The sequence below is a fragment of the Neodiprion fabricii genome, chromosome 7 (assembly GCF_021155785.1).
Source record: "Neodiprion fabricii isolate iyNeoFabr1 chromosome 7, iyNeoFabr1.1, whole genome shotgun sequence".
NCBI classification, from domain to species: domain Eukaryota; kingdom Metazoa; phylum Arthropoda; class Insecta; order Hymenoptera; family Diprionidae; genus Neodiprion; species Neodiprion fabricii.
Window position 1 is genome coordinate 23,304,430 of NC_060245.1, and position 19,229 is coordinate 23,323,658.

At 41.0% G+C, this 19,229-nt stretch overlaps 1 protein-coding gene across 15 annotated transcripts in view; it reads left to right on the forward strand.

Annotated features, from left to right (window-relative positions):
* The first annotated feature begins 7,679 nt into the window (after nucleotides 1–7,679).
* The window catches only part of LOC124186979, a 28,168-nt gene continuing 16,618 nt past the window's right edge, over nucleotides 7,680–19,229 (forward strand). For 12 of the 15 annotated variants that reach the window (XM_046579190.1, XM_046579188.1, XM_046579177.1 and 9 more), the window contains exon 1: nucleotides 10,225–10,371. The gene's annotated coding sequence lies outside the window, so the exon portion shown is untranslated. The other 3 variants (XM_046579180.1, XM_046579179.1, XM_046579178.1) reach the window with 3 other exon arrangements.

Sequence of the window (19,229 nt, forward strand, 5' to 3'; positions counted from 1 at the left end):
TAATAAAAAAAATATTCCTTTAATTGCGTATAACGTTCCGCGAGGAATATGATTCCCGGGATCTTTTTAATTTTTTTAATTTTTAATGATATATATATATATTTTTTTTTTTTTTCTTCCTTTTTTTTTTTATCCAGTTCACGAAAATTTGCGCGGAACGATCGAGTTACAGATAATTTCCGCGCTCATGCTTCCCGATGACGCTGAACTGTTTTTATTATATATTTTTTTAAATTGATTTATTTTTATTTGTTTGTTCTTTATGTGATTACAGTTTTTATCGAATTAAAACATACCATTTTTTTTCTTCTTTCCTTCCTTCATATATGTATATATATATACATATATATATATCTTTTGACCCTAATTTTTCTTCTCACGTATACATCCGTTTAGCGATTACGCAGCAAGAAACGCAAACAAAAAAAAAAATAAATAAAATAAAAAATTAACGGCAATTGTGTTATATTTTTGCCTTGCCTGCGTATTGAATATATTATTATTATTATTGTAATATTCTCGAATAGCGTCAAACGGTGAAAAACGCACTCTGGGTTGTGTATACTAAGCTGCAGGCAAGCGTGCGTAAAATGAGTGAAATGAGAGAAATGAAACACCACTTAATATATACATATACATATTAGTATTGTACGCATCACCCCCCCCCCCCCCCTGTCATAATATTATATTATTATTATTACACTCACACACGCCCACACGCCCACAATTTATATATATATAAATTATAATCAATTATATATTTGCAAGTGTATAGGTTTTTTTTTTTTCATCATCACTATTAATTTTCGTTTTCCTGTCGTTAAAAAAAAAAAAAAAAAAAGAGAGAGAAAGAAAAAAGAAATGTAATTTTTTTCCAAATTTTTGTTTCTTACTTTTCTTCTCTTATCCTTAGAATAATAATAATAATTTTACAGACGATAATGAGTATAATATAAACACTTGACACACTGGTGTACACATAATTCGCAATTATATTAGGTGAATAACTGCACAGTTTCTTTTAAACGTCCTCACGTAAATGCACCCTCGACGTGATTGAAACTAATTAATTACTATCGGTTTATCACTGCGGCGCAAAAGATAGCAATCTATCAATCTATCATTGCAGAAGAGAGACAGAGAGAGAGTGAGTGAGTGAGTGAGTGAGTGAGTGAGTGAGTGAGTGAGGGAGTGAGAGCGAGCGAAAGAGAGAGAGAGAGAAAGATAGAACGAAAAAAAATTAGTAGAGAATAATAACCGATAAGGTGATGATAAAATATATATATATGTGTGTGTGTGTGTATATACATACATACATATATATATTAAACTATGTATAACGTGTATTTAAGTGTTAAAAAGACGACAGGTGAGCTGAGAAACAACGCAAGGGAATTAAAAATGAATTACATATGTAAAACGCTTCTGGCAAACTCTCTTCTGGTTATTATTATTTATCTATAACGTGACAATAGTAATAATAATATTATTATTCTGATCATTATTACTGTTGCTATTAGCTATTTTAACTGGTAAAGAAGAAAACTAACAAACACGTAAAATTTTTAATAGTGTATTAGTTATACTTTCACTTGTTTGCAGTTCGGGAAGGCAAAAAGAATTTTTAATAATAATAATAGTAATAATATTATTACACATGCGATGAAATTTTTTTTTCTTATAAACGTGACTAAAAAAACACAACGCAACTGATCGAGATCGAGAATGAATCGAGGATGTGAAAAGTGAAGAGAGAGAAAAAAAAAAAAAAATTGTCTGTGATTATCAGTCATAATAATCTTTAGGTCAACATATTTTTTAGAGAATATTTTTTAGAAAATTACAAAATTTATGATATATACCCTACTATTATTCATATGTGGTAATGTGAATATACGATATGATACGACTTATTGGATGAAACGTGCTACGCATAATATTGAGAGAGAAAGAGAGAGAGAGAGAGAACAATATGAAACAAATGAATAACAAAAAATAAATTAAATTTCAACTGTAATGAGAAGTTGCAAAACGTTTAATAGAGTTACACGACTATAGGGTGAGGTCAATAGTTGTTGTAAAATATTCAATGTTTTTGACAAATAACTCTACATATATGTATAAATATATACATAGATACTTATAATTAACATACATACCTGTAGTGAATGAAAAGTAGAGAAGGCAGAAAAAAGAAATCGTTCAAAGCGTGAAAACAGAAAATAATACATTATTTATGGAACTAAAGGTATACATAATATTATTGACATGCAACAACGCGATGGCACAAAATATTTCGTCATTGTTTTATTTTTATTCTTACGTTTTCTCACATACCGTATACAGGAGTAAAGTACACGAGTAAAACAAGGGATCGTCGAACTTTTTCAATTCACAACTGTTTCGTCGTTTCGTTGTACGTTATACAGAAAGAATAAAAATAAAAAAATACATCGTATTCGTACGACATAATATGATACGTGGGTACAATCTGCGAATAATGTTGTAACAAGATCGTTATGAAGAATGAAATTGAAATGACGGCGATGTGAAAATATTAAAAAATATTTAATAGAAGAAAGAGAATGATATATATATGTATATAATATATATCGTCGTTAATCTGTGGAGAAGAAAAAAAAAAAAAAAAGAAAAAGAAAAACATATTATCCACGCATTCATAAGGATCAAATACAAAATATGATCCTCGACACGCTAACCAGATGATATTATTACACATACGGTATGCATATCGCGTAAAGAGATACATTGTAGCTTTCATCATGATATGAAATATGGATTAAAGAAAAAAATGAAAGTCAAAAAAAAAAAAAAAAGAAAAGAAAGAAAAGTTTAATCAATCGACACAAGGCACACGTAATACACCATCGTACACACAAATAGACCATACTGTTTTTGTAATTAAATGTTTTGTTCGTATTATATTATATGATATGATATAATATAATATAATTACAATATGAGAAATTAACAGAATAATAAAAATTAAAAAACGAAAATGTCGAACTATTATACGAATAATTATATATAATCGCGATGCATGTTATGTATTATACGTATATACATACAATGTCATCGACTTCGTTTATCTACGTATATATTGTTTAAAAAGTGTAGGTGTATATGTACGAGTTATTCCATGACAACTCGATCAAGATTCTACATCGATGGCTCGGATTGATTTTATAATTTTTTGTGTGAAACGACATGACGAAGAACGCGATCGCAATTTTTTTAGAATATTTCGACCCGGAGTATCTGAAGTACGATTTAAAGACTTGGAAGCAAAAATCCACTTTCTAAAATCTGTAAAAATTTCGAAAAATCCGATAAAATATAACAAAATTTTTACATCTATTAGAAGATGGAGATTTCGTAACTTGAAAATACGAATTTAAAACAAATAAGAAGGAAAAAAATTGATTGTTATTGGATTGCATTTTTGACTTAAGAATGAACATGAAAGTAAGTTCTCTATAAATGTGGGCCGAAAAATTTCTAGTTAGAGTTACAGGGAATCAAATATATCACGATAATACGAATAAAAATGCAATCCAATAATAACAATTTTTTTTTTTGAATTCTTCTCATTCATCTTTCGAAGTTATGAAATCTCCACCTTTTAATAGATTGTCAAAAATTTTTCTTACATTTCATAAGATTTTTCAGATTTCAGAAAGTGGGGTGTTTGTTTTTTCTCAAGTTTTTAATTCATACTTCAGGTATACGCTGGGTCGAAAAATTCTTAAAAAAATTGCGTTTTTCGTCGCGTACATTCACGCAAAAAATTATAAAGCCAATCCGATATATCGACGTAGAATCTCGATCGAGGTGTCATGGAATGCTCCATACATGTATGTATGTATACATACACACACATATATATATATATATTCAACAGGATTTTTCTATACGATTAATCGCGTATTGTGTATGAAACGCTGCACGCTGCCTGTTTGTTCACTGTTGTATGCGATGTGTACATATGCATATGTAACATGGTACATGTGTGTGTACATTACATTAAGGTGGCTGTTGCGTTACGGGATACGCACGAGGCATGCGTCACTCTTTTCATAGTATGTACGACACTGTGTTTGGTGGGATGTCGCACACACTTGCATTTACACATTTCAACGTGCTCGCGCAGCATCGCCTATATATTTAGATGGATACGCGTGTGTCGCGCGTGTGTGAAACATTACAACGATACCAATATTACTTGAGGCTCACGCACGCGAGTAGGTAATGCAATAACAATAATGAAAAGTGTGCAGGTTGAAACAGCGTCGTGGATGAGTCACTGCATACGTGCGTACGTACATACTTACGACTGTATACATACGTGATTATACACTCTGCGAAACCGACAACGCGGATTATTTGTATACGTCAAAGTCGCGCGATGTTGTTGAAAAAATAATTAATTAAAACCCATATTCATGTGAAATAATGACAATATAGCGAAAAGTCGGGCGTGCACAAGACGTGACATTTTTCACGTTTTAACGCGCGTTTTTTCATTTTTGTGATTTATCACAAATTTTTTCTTCGACATTTCTTTTTCTTATCCTCGTAATTTGCTCAGATTTACTTTATTGTTACGCGTTGTACGAATTGGCTTTTTTTTTTTTTTTTTTGTATTCGGAGGGGCGAAGGGGGAAAGTTTGAACGTGATACTTCGCACGTTTTACGCAAATCTCGCTCAAACGTGGTTATTATTTACTCATCGAATACAGAGATTAAAAACGAACGTTCTCCCTACGCATGTCCTCCGCTTGGTATAAAAATAAAGGAATTACGTACTACTACGTTAGTATTGGTATGCTCGCTGCGTGAATGGCGTAAAGTTGATAATGAAAAAAAAAAAATGAAATGAAATAAACATAAAAAAAAAGAAAGAAGTTGGAGGGGAGAGAAAGGCCGCGCGTTTATTAATCGACTTTATCTACATACAATATTATGCCTCTTCTAACGGATGTGCCGCCGTCGCGTATTGTGCTAGTTTAATAAACGTTTTTAGCTTACAATTAGTTTCTCTCGTTAGTGCCGAATGCGCCGATATATGTACGTACACACGCACACACAGACACACACCCACATATAGATACGCAGATACGTTCGTTATTATACATATATCCGTACATGAGGTGCAGAATTATTATACGTGTATCTTTGATCGGAGATTCGCACGTATTTTAATATAAAAACACGGGACGCTGTTGTTTTGCGATGCGGTAAGGAATTCTATTTCCGCGCGCCTCTGTGTTTAGGTATATTGGCATACCGACAGAGGCATACACGAGTATATATCATGCATTTATAATACAGTCCGAGGTTAATTCACCTCCTATACGTCGACGAACGCGGCCAATTTTATCATGTCACACATGCATGCATACGTACGTAGAGATACACATGATCGCAGTGAGTCATTATGCATGACGGTTTGGTGACGTAACCGTGATCATCTACACATAATTAGTTTGAATATTATTACGCTACACACACACACCTATCCAACCTATCCGACCTATCGCGCATGATTCCAGTTATGCATTATAATTACTCATATCGTGCAATACGTATGTAATATATATATATATATTTATGTATGGATGGGTTCGGTTGTCAACGACCTGTAGAAAATAATAGCCGGCGTGCTTGCAGTCGCTTCGGAAGCGACGATTCCCGCTACGAGGATGAGATCAGCTTTCCGCAGGTGCCTCTGTAGCATAATTATAAACGTGTGCGGTCACCGTATTATAGGTATTACATCGGTCAATATGCATTTTCAGTCCGGGTTCTTATAGATCTGAAATTTTCATTCCTTCCGCGTAACTGATGAAAGAAAAAATAGTTTTATTAGATGGAGTTTGAACGATATTTTTCGGATTTTAAGAAAAGTTATCCTATTTTTCAAACACTTTTATTGTAAATAACAATCGAAACAATTTTCAGTTTCTTCGTCGAATCATTTTTATTCAATAAATAGTAATTGGACACAGGTCATCAGAAAAATTTTGATAGCGTCTCAACCAAATACTTCAAGACTTATTTGTCGACGTAAAAAAAAAGACAAAAGCAAACTTTATAAGCAATAAATCAATGTTTTCGTTATTATTCCATGTATAGAATCAAAACTTATTTGTTTGAATATAAACCTTACAAAAGACACGGGTGATGCGAAATCGGTAGGAAACCAGCTCTCGAAGATTACACACGCACACGCACATAGAAGTTTTTTCGTGCAATACTGAGAACTAGGATTATTACAGTAATTTCGTAAATAAAAGATGCTTTTACGGCAAGTAACTTTCCTGAATTTCGCTACAAAAGAGCGACATTTCGTCGAAATTTGAATACCCTTTCCGTTCGTTTGTTTATTCAATGCGGGAAGAAAAAGGGTGAGTTTGCTCGGTCGGTAAACGTAGGAGTGCTACGTGACCTTAACCTATACGATTCATATAATTATTATGGCTGTCGTCGTTGCATCCTACATAACCTACGCTCGTGAATGCATACATGGGTACGAATATCGACCGTGCATGCGTGTGTGTGAAAATACGTGGACGATGAAACGATCGCGTTGTAAACTCGGTGAACATCGTTCCTGCTGCTACTGCTGCTTTGTAGTCTTATCCTATGTGATAATTGTACAAACTTTGTACGCAATTCTTTGTATTAACATTATTAATTGTTTACACAATTGGTTGAGATAATTGTACGTGTCAACGTGACGCGTTCTTGATATACTTCTCATATTTCCCCTCGAAGCTTGACTGTAGGTATTATCGTTGTTGCAAACCAAGAACAGAATGTCTTAGATTATGTCTTAAATTTTTAGACGTACCTACAATCAACTGTCTTTATTTCGTTGGAGGTAAGGTATCATCTGCCGTATAAATTACGAATTACCTACATAGTATGCGTACGAAACAAGGAATGAATAGGTGTACAGTACATGCCTGTACATATACACCTTGGAATTATGAATGGCAATAGCTGCGAATCATTCATCCTATTCATCGACCACGCGATAGAGAATACGTGACAAGCGATACACGTATAATCTGTATGTGCGGAATCTTGAAAAGCGCCGCGCGCGTTTGTGAAACCTTTTAAATAATTTTATCATCGATTCACGTTCGTTGTCACGACGATGGTTAAATTCACAAAATACGTAAAATCGGTAGTATCGACCTGTACGACAATGTACTTTATCACGTAGATTTGAACTAATCCACCGCGTTCAACAGTAACTTGACTCGAGTCATGCTTTTGACAATGAATGTTCTAATGAAAGAAAATTGATCGTTTTTTGTTTTGTAAAAACTGTCCTAAACTCAGTTATCGCAACAACTCCCACAAGATAATGTATTTTACTAATTCATTGTCCAAAGCTTGACTCGGGTCAATTTGTTGTTAGACGCAGGGAGGGGGGAGGGTAAATTTCGATCGACGAAATCTCGATGCGAGCATGCTTTTCATCAGCCTCGCCGACCCCTCTTCCGTCTTCGCCGGAGTCTCTGGCCGTGCCTCTCCGATACGCGGCTTTACATTCATGCTATACCACAAATGAACGAAAGCAGCCTGTGTAGTGCGGCACAAGCACGGGCAGAGCCACAGTAGGAATACAAGGATCGTACAGACGAGGCGCCCGGGAGGCGTGCAGGTCGGCCGAGGCGGCAGCGCGCGCGTGTGGTTGCTCCGTCCTTTTTTACCTCCAGAGAGGTAAGCCGTCTCTCTTTCGCGGTGGATGTGGTGTTAGTCACCTCAAGGACGTTTGCTCTAATTGGGATAGGTCGGACAGACATTAGAGTTGGAACACTGAGAGTATTCGTGCGTCGCCGGCAGCGGCACACCGAGTTTTCTGTTAATATGGCGTCAGCGGTGAAGCCTCGCCGCAGCGGCCGCAGCTGAGACGAACGAATTTGATTTTCATCTCGCGGAGTTGTTTCGTTGTCCTACATCTCGGGTCGCCATTTATCGTTGTGTGAGTAATTTGCAGGAGAGAAAGAGCGATGAGGATCGTACGCGTGTTTGCGTGAGCGAGATAAAAGGCAGGAAGTAAAAACAAAAAAGAAAGAAAAAAAAAACGAAAAAAAAAGAACGATGAAGGAAAATATCGCAAGGAACGGAAGAACAACCTCGCGCCCGCAGCACCCGTCGACGACAACGACGACGACGACGATGAAACGTAGCTGAGAAATATACCCAGCTAACGCAGCACAGCATCGCCGCCGGTGATTGAGCGAATAAGTAAGTTACGAGAATGATGAAATAAAATCTAAAACATCCGACGATCGGGGATTACCAACGACGCGCGGCGGATCATTTGCCCGTCGCTGGTCGCTATGCACCGCCGTGGATCTCTCGATGGATGTAGATTCGGACTCGCCGTGGTAAAATAGTTGACGCGAGCGGAACGCGATCGCAGCGCCCTCGACGCCGGCGGACGAAAACCGCGCAGCGCGCCCGCGCGTAGTCACCTTTGTTCGACACAACCAAGACGGCGACGACGACGACGAGGACTTGACACAGGTAAAATCTGTTGCTAACCGGGCCGCACAGCCAGAGACGCCGGCCCGGAACGACCGAAGACGCATGCCGGGCGCGCGTAGTCGTGACTGGTTATTCGTCGTGACTCGTACGTCGTACGCAGGTCGGTCGTCTCGCCGATGCTCATCTTCGTTCACGCGTGTTGGTCTCTCTCTACGTACGGTACGCACTGCGTACATGCGTACATACACACTTGCCGAGTACTCGAGACGATGCGTACGTACGTGCGTAAGTAAGCAACCACGTACGTACCTACCTAACTATAGCGCGCAATAGTAAGTCCGGCCAACTGCCTGGCTATTCTTTTAATAGACACCGTAGGTATAATAGTTGACAGACTAACGCGAGACGTCTCTACGGTCAATGCTTGGCACGCGACACGACGTCGCGACACGGCATTGCTCACCGAGCGTTGAATGAAATATTTTCAGAATCTATCCGTGGTATGCGGTGTGTCCTGAACGGATGTCGAAAACATCCACCTCGAATTACTTTTTGTATTACATTGTGTGTCCGAACGAGTATTATCCTCTGCTGCAACAGAGATCACCACCTCGCGTACCGTTGTTGCACCGCTGCAAATTCCATTTTCAACATCGTATACATATGTACGTATATACGTTCTATACACGCCGTACGGTACACAGCATAGAGGCGCTTTTATTAATCGACGATCAGCTCGCTCGCATCCACCTGTTCAACAGTTTGTTGCCTTTTAGATATACTCGTCTGTTGTTTCGGTTCCTCCCCGCTACCCAACCTCCGTTTAGAATCTCTTCCCCGCATACCTGTACTCCGTTTTAAAATTAAAACGTCACGGCCCATTCCAACGTTTCTTTCATTGAGCAAAACTTCCATACATAATTCCGCGCGCCATTCGACCGCGAGTTCATTCTCCGTTCGAACAAAGAATTATTATTTCAGCTTCTCAGACCCGTGGTTTTAATAATAACGATCGACTATTCACGTGTAGCCTATAGGTGAAGACGCGTAGTGTATCACGTAGAACCTGGTGTAGGTAGTACGACACTGCCTACCTACCCACTCAACGTATGTACATACATACATACATACGTACGTACACGTTTAACATTTCCACGAAGATTCAAGCGCATGCTGTTGTTAGATTCTTGCCTCGCTTCGTGCAGCGCTGTGTGTGTTTACGTACACGCGTCAACACGCGAGTATCCGCGAGTACGTACGATGTAAACGTGTGCTGCGTCGCAACGTGCACACGCGTACCCGTAGTACCTGCCCGACTAGGAAGGACTGTGAAAGACTTTATACTCTCTAACCTCGAGGGTCTCTCGGACAGTACGGTTCAACACGGCGTCAAAGGGACGAGACCAGACGCACGTGTGTGCGTACCAACCGCGCAAGTGTGTTTTACGGCTAATACGCACGCGTAGAGGTCGTCCGTCCGTGCGTGCGTGTGCGCTGCCCGATGCCCATCGACTGTCGCGACTCACGGGCCTCGGGTCGGGTCGGGATTCTTCGGGGGGATTCGGCTCGAGCGACGGTGTGTCGTGTCGGTGAGATAAGGAGCGAACAGCAGCGCGATCAGCCCGCGGCAGGCAGAGAGACCGCGGTCTGTGGTACGCTGCCGTGACGGCGTCGGCGGCGGCGCTGGCGTTAGCGGCGAGGTGGTCGGACGGCGGAGCGGGAGGAGGAGGGGAAGAGCCGAAGGCCCGCCGTCGTCGACCGACTGGGTTAGTCTCTCTCCCCGAGAACCGAGTCTAGTCGAGCGAGCGACCACGAGCGATTCTGTCGCTGACCGTATCCACGAAGGTGAGAGAATACCTTACCTACCTACGTGCGTCGTCGTCGCCGAGTCGAGTGAGTCGAGAGAGCGCGAGAAGCAGCAGCAGCAGTAATTGTTTTCCGACCAACGTTCACGGAAGGAGCCTTTATCGAAACGATATTTACTATCGTCGTTATATATCGTGTGAAACGCGAGACGACGACGGGGTCTACGCGCGGCGCGATTATGAAGTGAGGTGTGCGAACGATAGATGATGAGGAAGATTATTCGGTGGAATTATTCGCCCCGCGTCTTGTCTACTACGGTAAATATAGCGTGAATCGAACGAGCGCCGCGTTGAGTGAGGAACAGCCGCCGCCGCACCACACAAACGCGATCACACACTACTCCCACACCCAAAAATAATAAAGCCACACGGTAGCGAGGCTCACGCGTACCTACGTGTTTTAGTGCGTGCGCGTATGCGTGCGCTGGCGTACGCGCCTGTGTGATATTATACATTCATAGAGAACGGCGCGGGCCTGCCGAGGGATGATGGAACAGTGTGCGCGCGCGCGCGCCTTCTCGCGTGTATTATATACGTAGGTGCGCAACACTGCGAGAGAGGAGGCGAGTCAGTCGTGTAGCGGGCGTTGTGTGTGTTTCGCTGTGTCGCTCATACGTACACATATAGGTATAATATCCGCGTGTGCGTACGTACGTATTATACGTACTTATGTATATATATATATATATATAAATATGTGCGCGCGAGTTGCCCAGTGACGTGATCAAGCAAACGACGGAATCGTGAACCGACCGACACACCGCCGCGAATCCAAGCGAATTCCGGTGCGGCTAGTGTCCCGGGGGCCTCCTCCTCCTCCTCCTCTTCCTCTTCTCTTTGAGACTTGTATGCCGGATCCTTGGCGCGTTACGAATATCGGGCTTATCTCATTTCGATGTGCGATATGTAAGTGTACGTACACTGTACGTAAACGGAGGAATCCTACGCGGCTTGTACACATATCGCCAAGTATCTTCTGTTTATTTACCGTCGCTTTGGAGCGGCGGGTGGAACGTGGGGGGAGGAGAAGAGAGCAACCCGAGAAAATACTACGTTTCTCTGCTTCGCCGTTGTGTTTTCCGCTCCTGTTCGTCTTCCTCCTACTCGTCGTCGTATTGTTAGTGGCAATAGTAACCGTACATGGTAGTTTTAGTTGTTGTGTAGTTGAGAGGTGAACCAGGACTACTGGTGTAACATAGTGCGACCAGTGATTGTGTTAGTGCGACGACAACGGTGATAGTGACGATGATGATGATGATGATGATGATATGGTGATGGTGATGTGGTGGTGGTGCTGCTGCTGCTAGTGGCTACGAGATGATGATGGTGTTGTATCGAGTGTGGATCGAGTTTTCATCCACGTATAACCAGGTTCTTACCAACCACCGTACTATATCGTACTCTAGTGTACTATCTATCGTCTATTTATACGCCGACGACCATACGTGCACGGCATAAAGGATATATACGTATGTGTGTATACGCGTATACACGTTTGCGTCGTCTACTATGTGCGCGTTTCTCTCTCTCTCTCTCTCTCTCTCTCTCTCTCTCTCTCTCTCTCTTCCCCTCTTCTCCGTACACGTATAACTTTTCTCGTTCTTTCTTTCTTTCTTTCTTTCTTTTTCTCTTCTTACACTCCGCATTCATTCCTCTTGTTACTATACGGAGACTAGATCCGTATGCGAGTTACTTCTCTTCTTAGTCCTCGTAGTCTTGGGTCGTTGGTTGTGTTCTCTCGTGGTGATGATGCGGTAGTAGCCACCTCCTCCTCCTCCTCCACCTCCTCTCCTTCTCCTCCTGCCACATGTATACACCACATATCTTTACCCCCACATAGTTATACATACATGTAAATTCGTTCGTTCCGTGGAATCGCGTTGCCTGCCCACAATGGGGTTTATTGTATTGTTGCAACCTCCACCTCCTACCACCGCCCTCCCCCCCATCGGCAACCTTCGCTCTTCTCTTTCTATTACTCCTCCTCCTCCTTCTCCTCCTCCTCCTCCTCTTCGGTCAAGATGGTGTGCCGCGTCGACCCGTCCTCATCTTCTTCTTCTTGTTCTTCTTGTTCTTCTTGTTCTTCTTGCCTTGGCCCAGGGGTACACACGGGTACACGCCGGATTCGAAGGATTATTTTTATTCCTTGTCAAGCACGACTTACGCCGCACGCCCTGCCTCTCTCTCTCTCTCTATATATATATATACATACATATATATATATATATATATATATCTCCGTATCTCTTTCGTATCTCTTGAACACGCCGATGCTTTCTTTGTACACTGTATAATTCTCTTCCTACTGACGTGACGTCGTGTCTTTACGTTTGTAACACACTTCTTTTCTAACCGCATCAACGTCCCTCCATTCCCTTCCCTATGATTTTCTATTTTCTAATCTTCACCATGCCGCCTTTAATCCCACATTATTTACGACGTGTTACCGATCGAAATTAATGCATAACTACGACGTTGTCCATGTACGTATGCATGCATGCCAGAGAACGACGAGACACCATCTTGGTCCTCGTGTCGTATCTTTTGTATTTGTATACTTGCAATAGTTTTGCGAAAGGAAAAACTTGCTCGATGATTTGCTCTGCTAGCAGGCTTTGCGCTCGCTTTGTGCGTGCCAATCCCTCTTCGGGAGTATCGTAGTTGAGAGAGTAAGAGAGAGAGAGAGAGAGAGAGAGAGAGAGAGATGGATGGCTCGTAATTGCGTGATGTGTGCATCGTGCGCCACGAGTTCTGACAAGTTATTCACTCTCCGAGGGCAAGGAACTGTTGCGTTGTTGAGGTTGCTTGTTTTAAATATATTATAACCTTCAAATTCACGGCTGAAATTACGAAACTTTAATACTGGACAAACGTGGCGGGTGCCGCGGTGCGAATTTCTTTATTTTGTGTTCGTTTATTGTTGCTGTTTTTTTATTATTCTTTTTTATCCCCCCCCCCTCCCCCCCACATCCTTTCTTTTTGTATCCCCCTTACGTACTATTTATTTTCAATTTTTCGTTTTTACACGAACTGTTGTGTAAAATAGGAAGAAGAACGAGGTCGAAGTTAGTCAAGTTATCATAACGAAAACAATCATTAATTTTCTTAACCTTACAAATGTTTTTTTTTTAAGGAATCAAGATTTCGAAATACGAGTGTGTTTTGTCGTATTACGGCTTATACTGAATTTTGAACAATACGAAAATCGCAAGACGACAATTTTTCCTCGGCGTGAATAGTCGCGATATAACGTTTATCGTACAATGATTTACTTTCCGGACAAATCGTTATTTCACTATTTCAGGGACGTTGGAAATGCAGTAAATTATAACAACGCAACTCTTGTTCATACTCTGAAGACTCAACTACTTCAAAGTCACTATAAATTTGCAAAGTAGTAAGTGTCTTTCACCGATGTTTCGTTACGTCAACACCTACTAACTTCAGTACGATAAAGAAGATTAAGGGAAGGCGTTACGCGGTGTAATCTTTGCCTTGTCGTACCTTCCATCATTTCGAGATTTAAGTATCGTAACGAATTGATTGATTCTTCTTCTTTTTCCCGTCCTTCCGCTTTTTTTTTTTCCCCCATCCTTCTTCCCACCGAAGTTCCGACAAGCTTATACCTACGAACGGTGTCGATATTCTTGCACAAAGCCAACTGTTGATCGTTGACCCTCTGCACTGGTTGTCTTTCGTTCGTTCGTCTACTCGTAGTGCCTGCGTTGTTCGTTACAGCTGATCGTTTGCTGATCCTCGTTTACCGTAATGACGTGTCGAAGGAATCGATCTCCGTCATACCAAGTCACGTTACTCCGAAAACCTTGATTATATATGTAACATACCGATACGTACGTGGAGTACATGTATTTTCGAACGAAAGAAGATGTCGGTAGTTGTGTTGTAGGAATGAAAGATGAGAGAATATTCATTCGCGGTATGTATTAATTTACATTATCAACATTTTTCGTTCACGATACTATTCAGTCTGGGAATAATTATCGTCGTTGTTGATTTTCTTCTGTCACAGTTGCGCGGATATTTTACTATGTTAAATGAGGTACGTAAGTGTGTACATGGAACAGATAATGAGAAAGAGAGAGAAGGAGAGATGACGATAACGCTCGTAATAATTATCCTTTGTGGTAGTTCGATATAACATTATATTATTATATTACAACGTAATTATATGGCAGCCGGCGCAGCGCGGCATGAGATAGAAGAATAGTTGGCGAAAAAACGCGCGAAGCGTAGTTTGAAAGGGATGCGTGCAAACTAACGCGTGTGCGTATGCATGCATGGTTCTTTATCCATGCCATAGGTAACGAATGTCACGTCGGCGCGACGCAGCTGGTGGTGTTTGTATTATAGTAAAAACTACGTAGAAATCTTTTATCGAACATGTAATGCAAGCAGTTTAAAATATGGAATATGGAAATTCGCGATGTTTCTCGCGGAAATTTATGTGCAATGTTTGCCTACTGCAGCAACAACTGTACGTATGTATGTAGTTGCGAGCAAACTTACACCCATCTGTTACTTAGTTGCATGCGCCGTGCCGGAATAGACTGATATGAGATTTCTGCGGTTATCCTTAGACCGGCGGTGACAAGTTTTTACCAAACACAAGCGCACACACGCACGCACGCACACACAAATAAATGTCTAGACTCGCCGATGATATCGGGTTGAAGTTCCGTCTTGTTTCTCACTCTCTCTCTCTCTTTTCGTTTTTTCGACATCGTCTGTGTCTTCTTTCCTTTTTTTTTTTCCTGTGTTTTAAATTTCGTTGCATCTCGTCATCGGTCATTTGCACCACGCGTCACGATCCAGTCATTGGTATATAACATTTATTCGTACTATTGTTTAACTGAATTTTGGAGGGGGGGGATTGTCAGATGGATCGTCTTTGTATGTACGCACGTATTACGTTTGCTTGATTAATCATTTTTTCATATAATAAAAGATTTATTCAATGGTTTCGTACAACGAATAACCGGAGTACAAGCAACGAGTCGTTTTGTGTTTGACTGCGTATACAAAGCTTTTGTAGCAGCCGCGTATGTACCTATAATATGCACGTTGGTTGTACACTCTACCGTGAAATATCATTCTCGCGGCGCGATGTTGGTTGAAACGCGAAGGAGAGTGTAAAAATAAAAGAGAGAGAAGAAAAAAAAAACTGTTATTCGTGAAAGTTTCACGTATTTAACAACGTACGGTGACGATGGAAAAACACTTCTTAATTGTTATTTTCTGTACTGTGTACGTTGTATCGAACCTTAAAGTGAGGAAGAAAAAGATAACGACGAACGAGAACGATGTAATATAAGTTTCGTGACAAAAGTAAACAAAGAAATCTTTGATTGATTTCAGTAATCTTTCCTCAATTATTGTATAAATACCGTCTGTGTACAGTAATGATGCGGTAATCGATAAGCCCAGGCTAGCTGGGAATAATTGTCCGTATGCATGTGCCGCGTGCATACACGCAACGTCCTACGTATTATTCCTGTGTTCGGTAGCAGCCGGAAGACAAAGTATTTTTATTTCACATTTATGCAACGAAACATTGCGTACTCATCGTACGCTCGGGAACGCAGCCGCAGCACCAGCAATAGAGAGAGAGAGAGAGAGAGAGAGAGAGAGAGAGAGAGAGAGGGGGGGGGGGGAAAGGCGGCTAATTTTATACATCGTTTGTATATGAGACACGACGTGTATATGTTTGTATATATAGACGTAGCGTAAATTATGAAAACTGAATATACATGTTGCCCCTGCCCTTCACTCTCATTCTACGCGATATGCTCTATCTTTCTCATTCTCGTTTTTCACCCACTCACTTGCACTCTCCTTCTCTCTCTGCAATCTGTAATGCATAATGCGCCTAATCCATAGAGAATTCTCACGATCAAATCAATTTATTCCTCGGTACATGATAGTTGCAGCAGCAGCGGCGGCTTGAAAGAAGAGAACGTTTTCCGCGCCATGCGTGCAGCAGCGTTGATACACATTCGTTTATCGTATTGCGTTGTTGTACGCACGCAGTGATGCAGATACGTACGGTAGTGAAACGGCGTGTACCTAGCTGTCTGCTTACTCGCCCCCCTCTCGCCTCCTCTCACCCGCCTACATCTGTCCCATCAACGTATCCCAACGACGAATGGGCTATTTTCCTCTACCTGCAGGCTGATTTATGCTTCACCAACTCAGCAAAAGTAGTTAGGATTACCGGAGGAAGAGGAGAAGGCTGCGATCCTTTCTTCCTTCCTTCCTTCCTTCCTTTTTTCCTATGTCCCCATTGTTCCGTGTTCGTACCGAGCTATTCTCTGACCTCCCCAGCGACAAACTTGAAAGTGTACTACGATATTCGTGGGTGGAAGTATAAGTAAAACTGAAGCTAGCTGCAAAACCTTTTTCAATGTCGCTAGAATTAGAGAAGTTCGGTTCAGTTGTCATCCTGGTAATTCTACAAAAGTATCGGGGTTTCAAGGCGTTTTACCAAAAGCTTGATTTTTGGACCTCACTTCGCTACCTTGTGCGAATGAACGTTAAAATAGAACTTCAGCCTCGCGATGAATGTTTGTGCTAATATGTACGTTTACTTGTATATGTAATATAATATTGTGTGATATAATGTCGCGTAATGTTCCGTGTGAGACGGCGAGAGTGGTGCGGTAGGCGAAATTCCGAATTTGAAAAGTTCCGTAAGTGAGAAAGTGAGAAAATTTAAAGATTTGAAGCGTTGAAATTCCGAATGACCCAAGATTTTCAGTTCTGTCAAATTCTGGCTCGGTGAAATTTCACCATTTTGATATCTTTTTTGTTTCGGATTCTCGATATTTTTACGTTCGGAATCCTGGTCTTTCCGATTTTCGGTTTCTCTCATTTTTCACACCCACTCGTCGAGTAAACCAAGCTGCGTGAGTATATTTAAATTCTCGGAATTTTACTCCATCGAAACTTTATTTATGCGAATTTTGCTCTTGAATTTTCGGAATCTTGCATCTGGGAAGTTTGAACCGTCGGCTTTCCGACCATTCGAACCTTCGTTGTTTCGTAAAATTTCAATTTCTATACTCCAAGTTCCTCCAGCAACCAATTCGGAATTTGTACCTTTTGCCACTTCTAAAATTCGAAACTCCAATCCCGCCCCGGGAGGGCGCAAGAGGGAGAACGAAAAAGAGAAAAAGACCCTTTGTGTTTTCGTTGGATGGTCTCTGCAAGACCCCTGACTCTAGTAGGTATACGCATACGAGGACCGAGGATGGTCGCAGGTATTGGTTACAAATTGTCGGAGTCTAGACACTGCCGTTAAAAGGGCGTGTTTTCCTCCACCAAGGAACAAACCAGCATCGGATCTCTTTCTTTATTACATTATCCTTGGCAACTATGTCTTTCGAGTAATCGCCTTTTGCCTGCCCTTCTCCTTGCGCCTCACCGTCTTCAACTTTTAACGTATTGTACGAAGGGAAACCGACGCCCCGAACCCCCAATGTACGTACGTACCTTATACTTACGCACATACACCTGCAACCATCTCGTTTTAAATAAATAAAATTTACAAAGTTGCATTATGTACATTGTTACTTCTACATGATATATACCTATTATATTTCTGAGAATATACGTTAAAGGTATAAACTGTTTCACCTGTTTATTCTTGCAAATTTCTCCTTCCCCTTATTCCCTCCCCTCCCCTATCCTCTCTTCTCCTCTTCTCTATTCTCGTTCAATTTCGACACAAACGATGCACCTTGTCTGGAACTTCCTTGTCGATCGTTGACGCTGACCTCAAGTCCCTTCGTAGGTTGGAAAAGGGCAAGGTGCAGCGTTGCGTTTCGTCATACTCAATTAATTCTGCACACGTGGTATAGTCATTTCGTTGCTTTGCGTGCGAGTGTCGTTGTTATCTGCGGATGCTGTGCAGTTTTCCTTCTACGCATCACAATCGTTTTGGAATTTATATTTGGAAAAAGTTTGTATACACGTGTACATGCCAGAGTGTTGCGCGAAAAAATAATTTGCGTAATTTCCAACGTGGCGCGATGTGAAAAGTTTGTTTAGGCCGAAGGAAAGATTCTCTCCAAGGATGAGCGTGTTTCACGTTACATTCAAGATGGCGCCCATTCGATTTTTCACTTTCTCCGCAACGAAAAATTATTTTTTTCCCGAAACACCCTCGCTATATTTTTGACACGTGATACGAGCATTTTTCTATTACTAAAAATGACTGCGCAGAAAGTCGTTCGACCCGTGATTTCTGATCGTTCAACCGTTTTTGTCAGATGTTTGCTTGGGTTGAGGGAAAGATTCTTTCGAAAGATGAGCGCGGTACGTACGTTAGAAAAAGTGAAAACTCGAACGAACGCCATTGTGGATGTAAACGTGGAACACGCTCATCTTTGGAGAGAGAATCTTTCTTTCAATAATTTTTTTTCGTGCAACACCCTAATGTACACACTTGTACGTATACATATATTCACGAGACACGCATCAGAGCATCAACTGCTAATCAAATATTGCGAAAAGATGAAAGGCGCGCGCTCGCACTGGAGGACCAGAAGAAGCGCACAACGTCATTGCATATAATTTATACGTTGCACATGTGTTGTGCACATCGCCGTTATGCTTCATGCCCGTTGCGTTTCCACGTATAATGTAACATCGCCGCGTCCGATGTTTGTAATCCGACATTCGTTTCAGCTTTCCGTTAATTGAAATTTATTTATTTACTTACTTATACCGTATTATGTTCATTTTCCTTCCCCTTCAAAGCTGCGGTGTGTAAATGCGTATATACGTATGGATGTCGTGTAGTATATTTCCATTTATTTG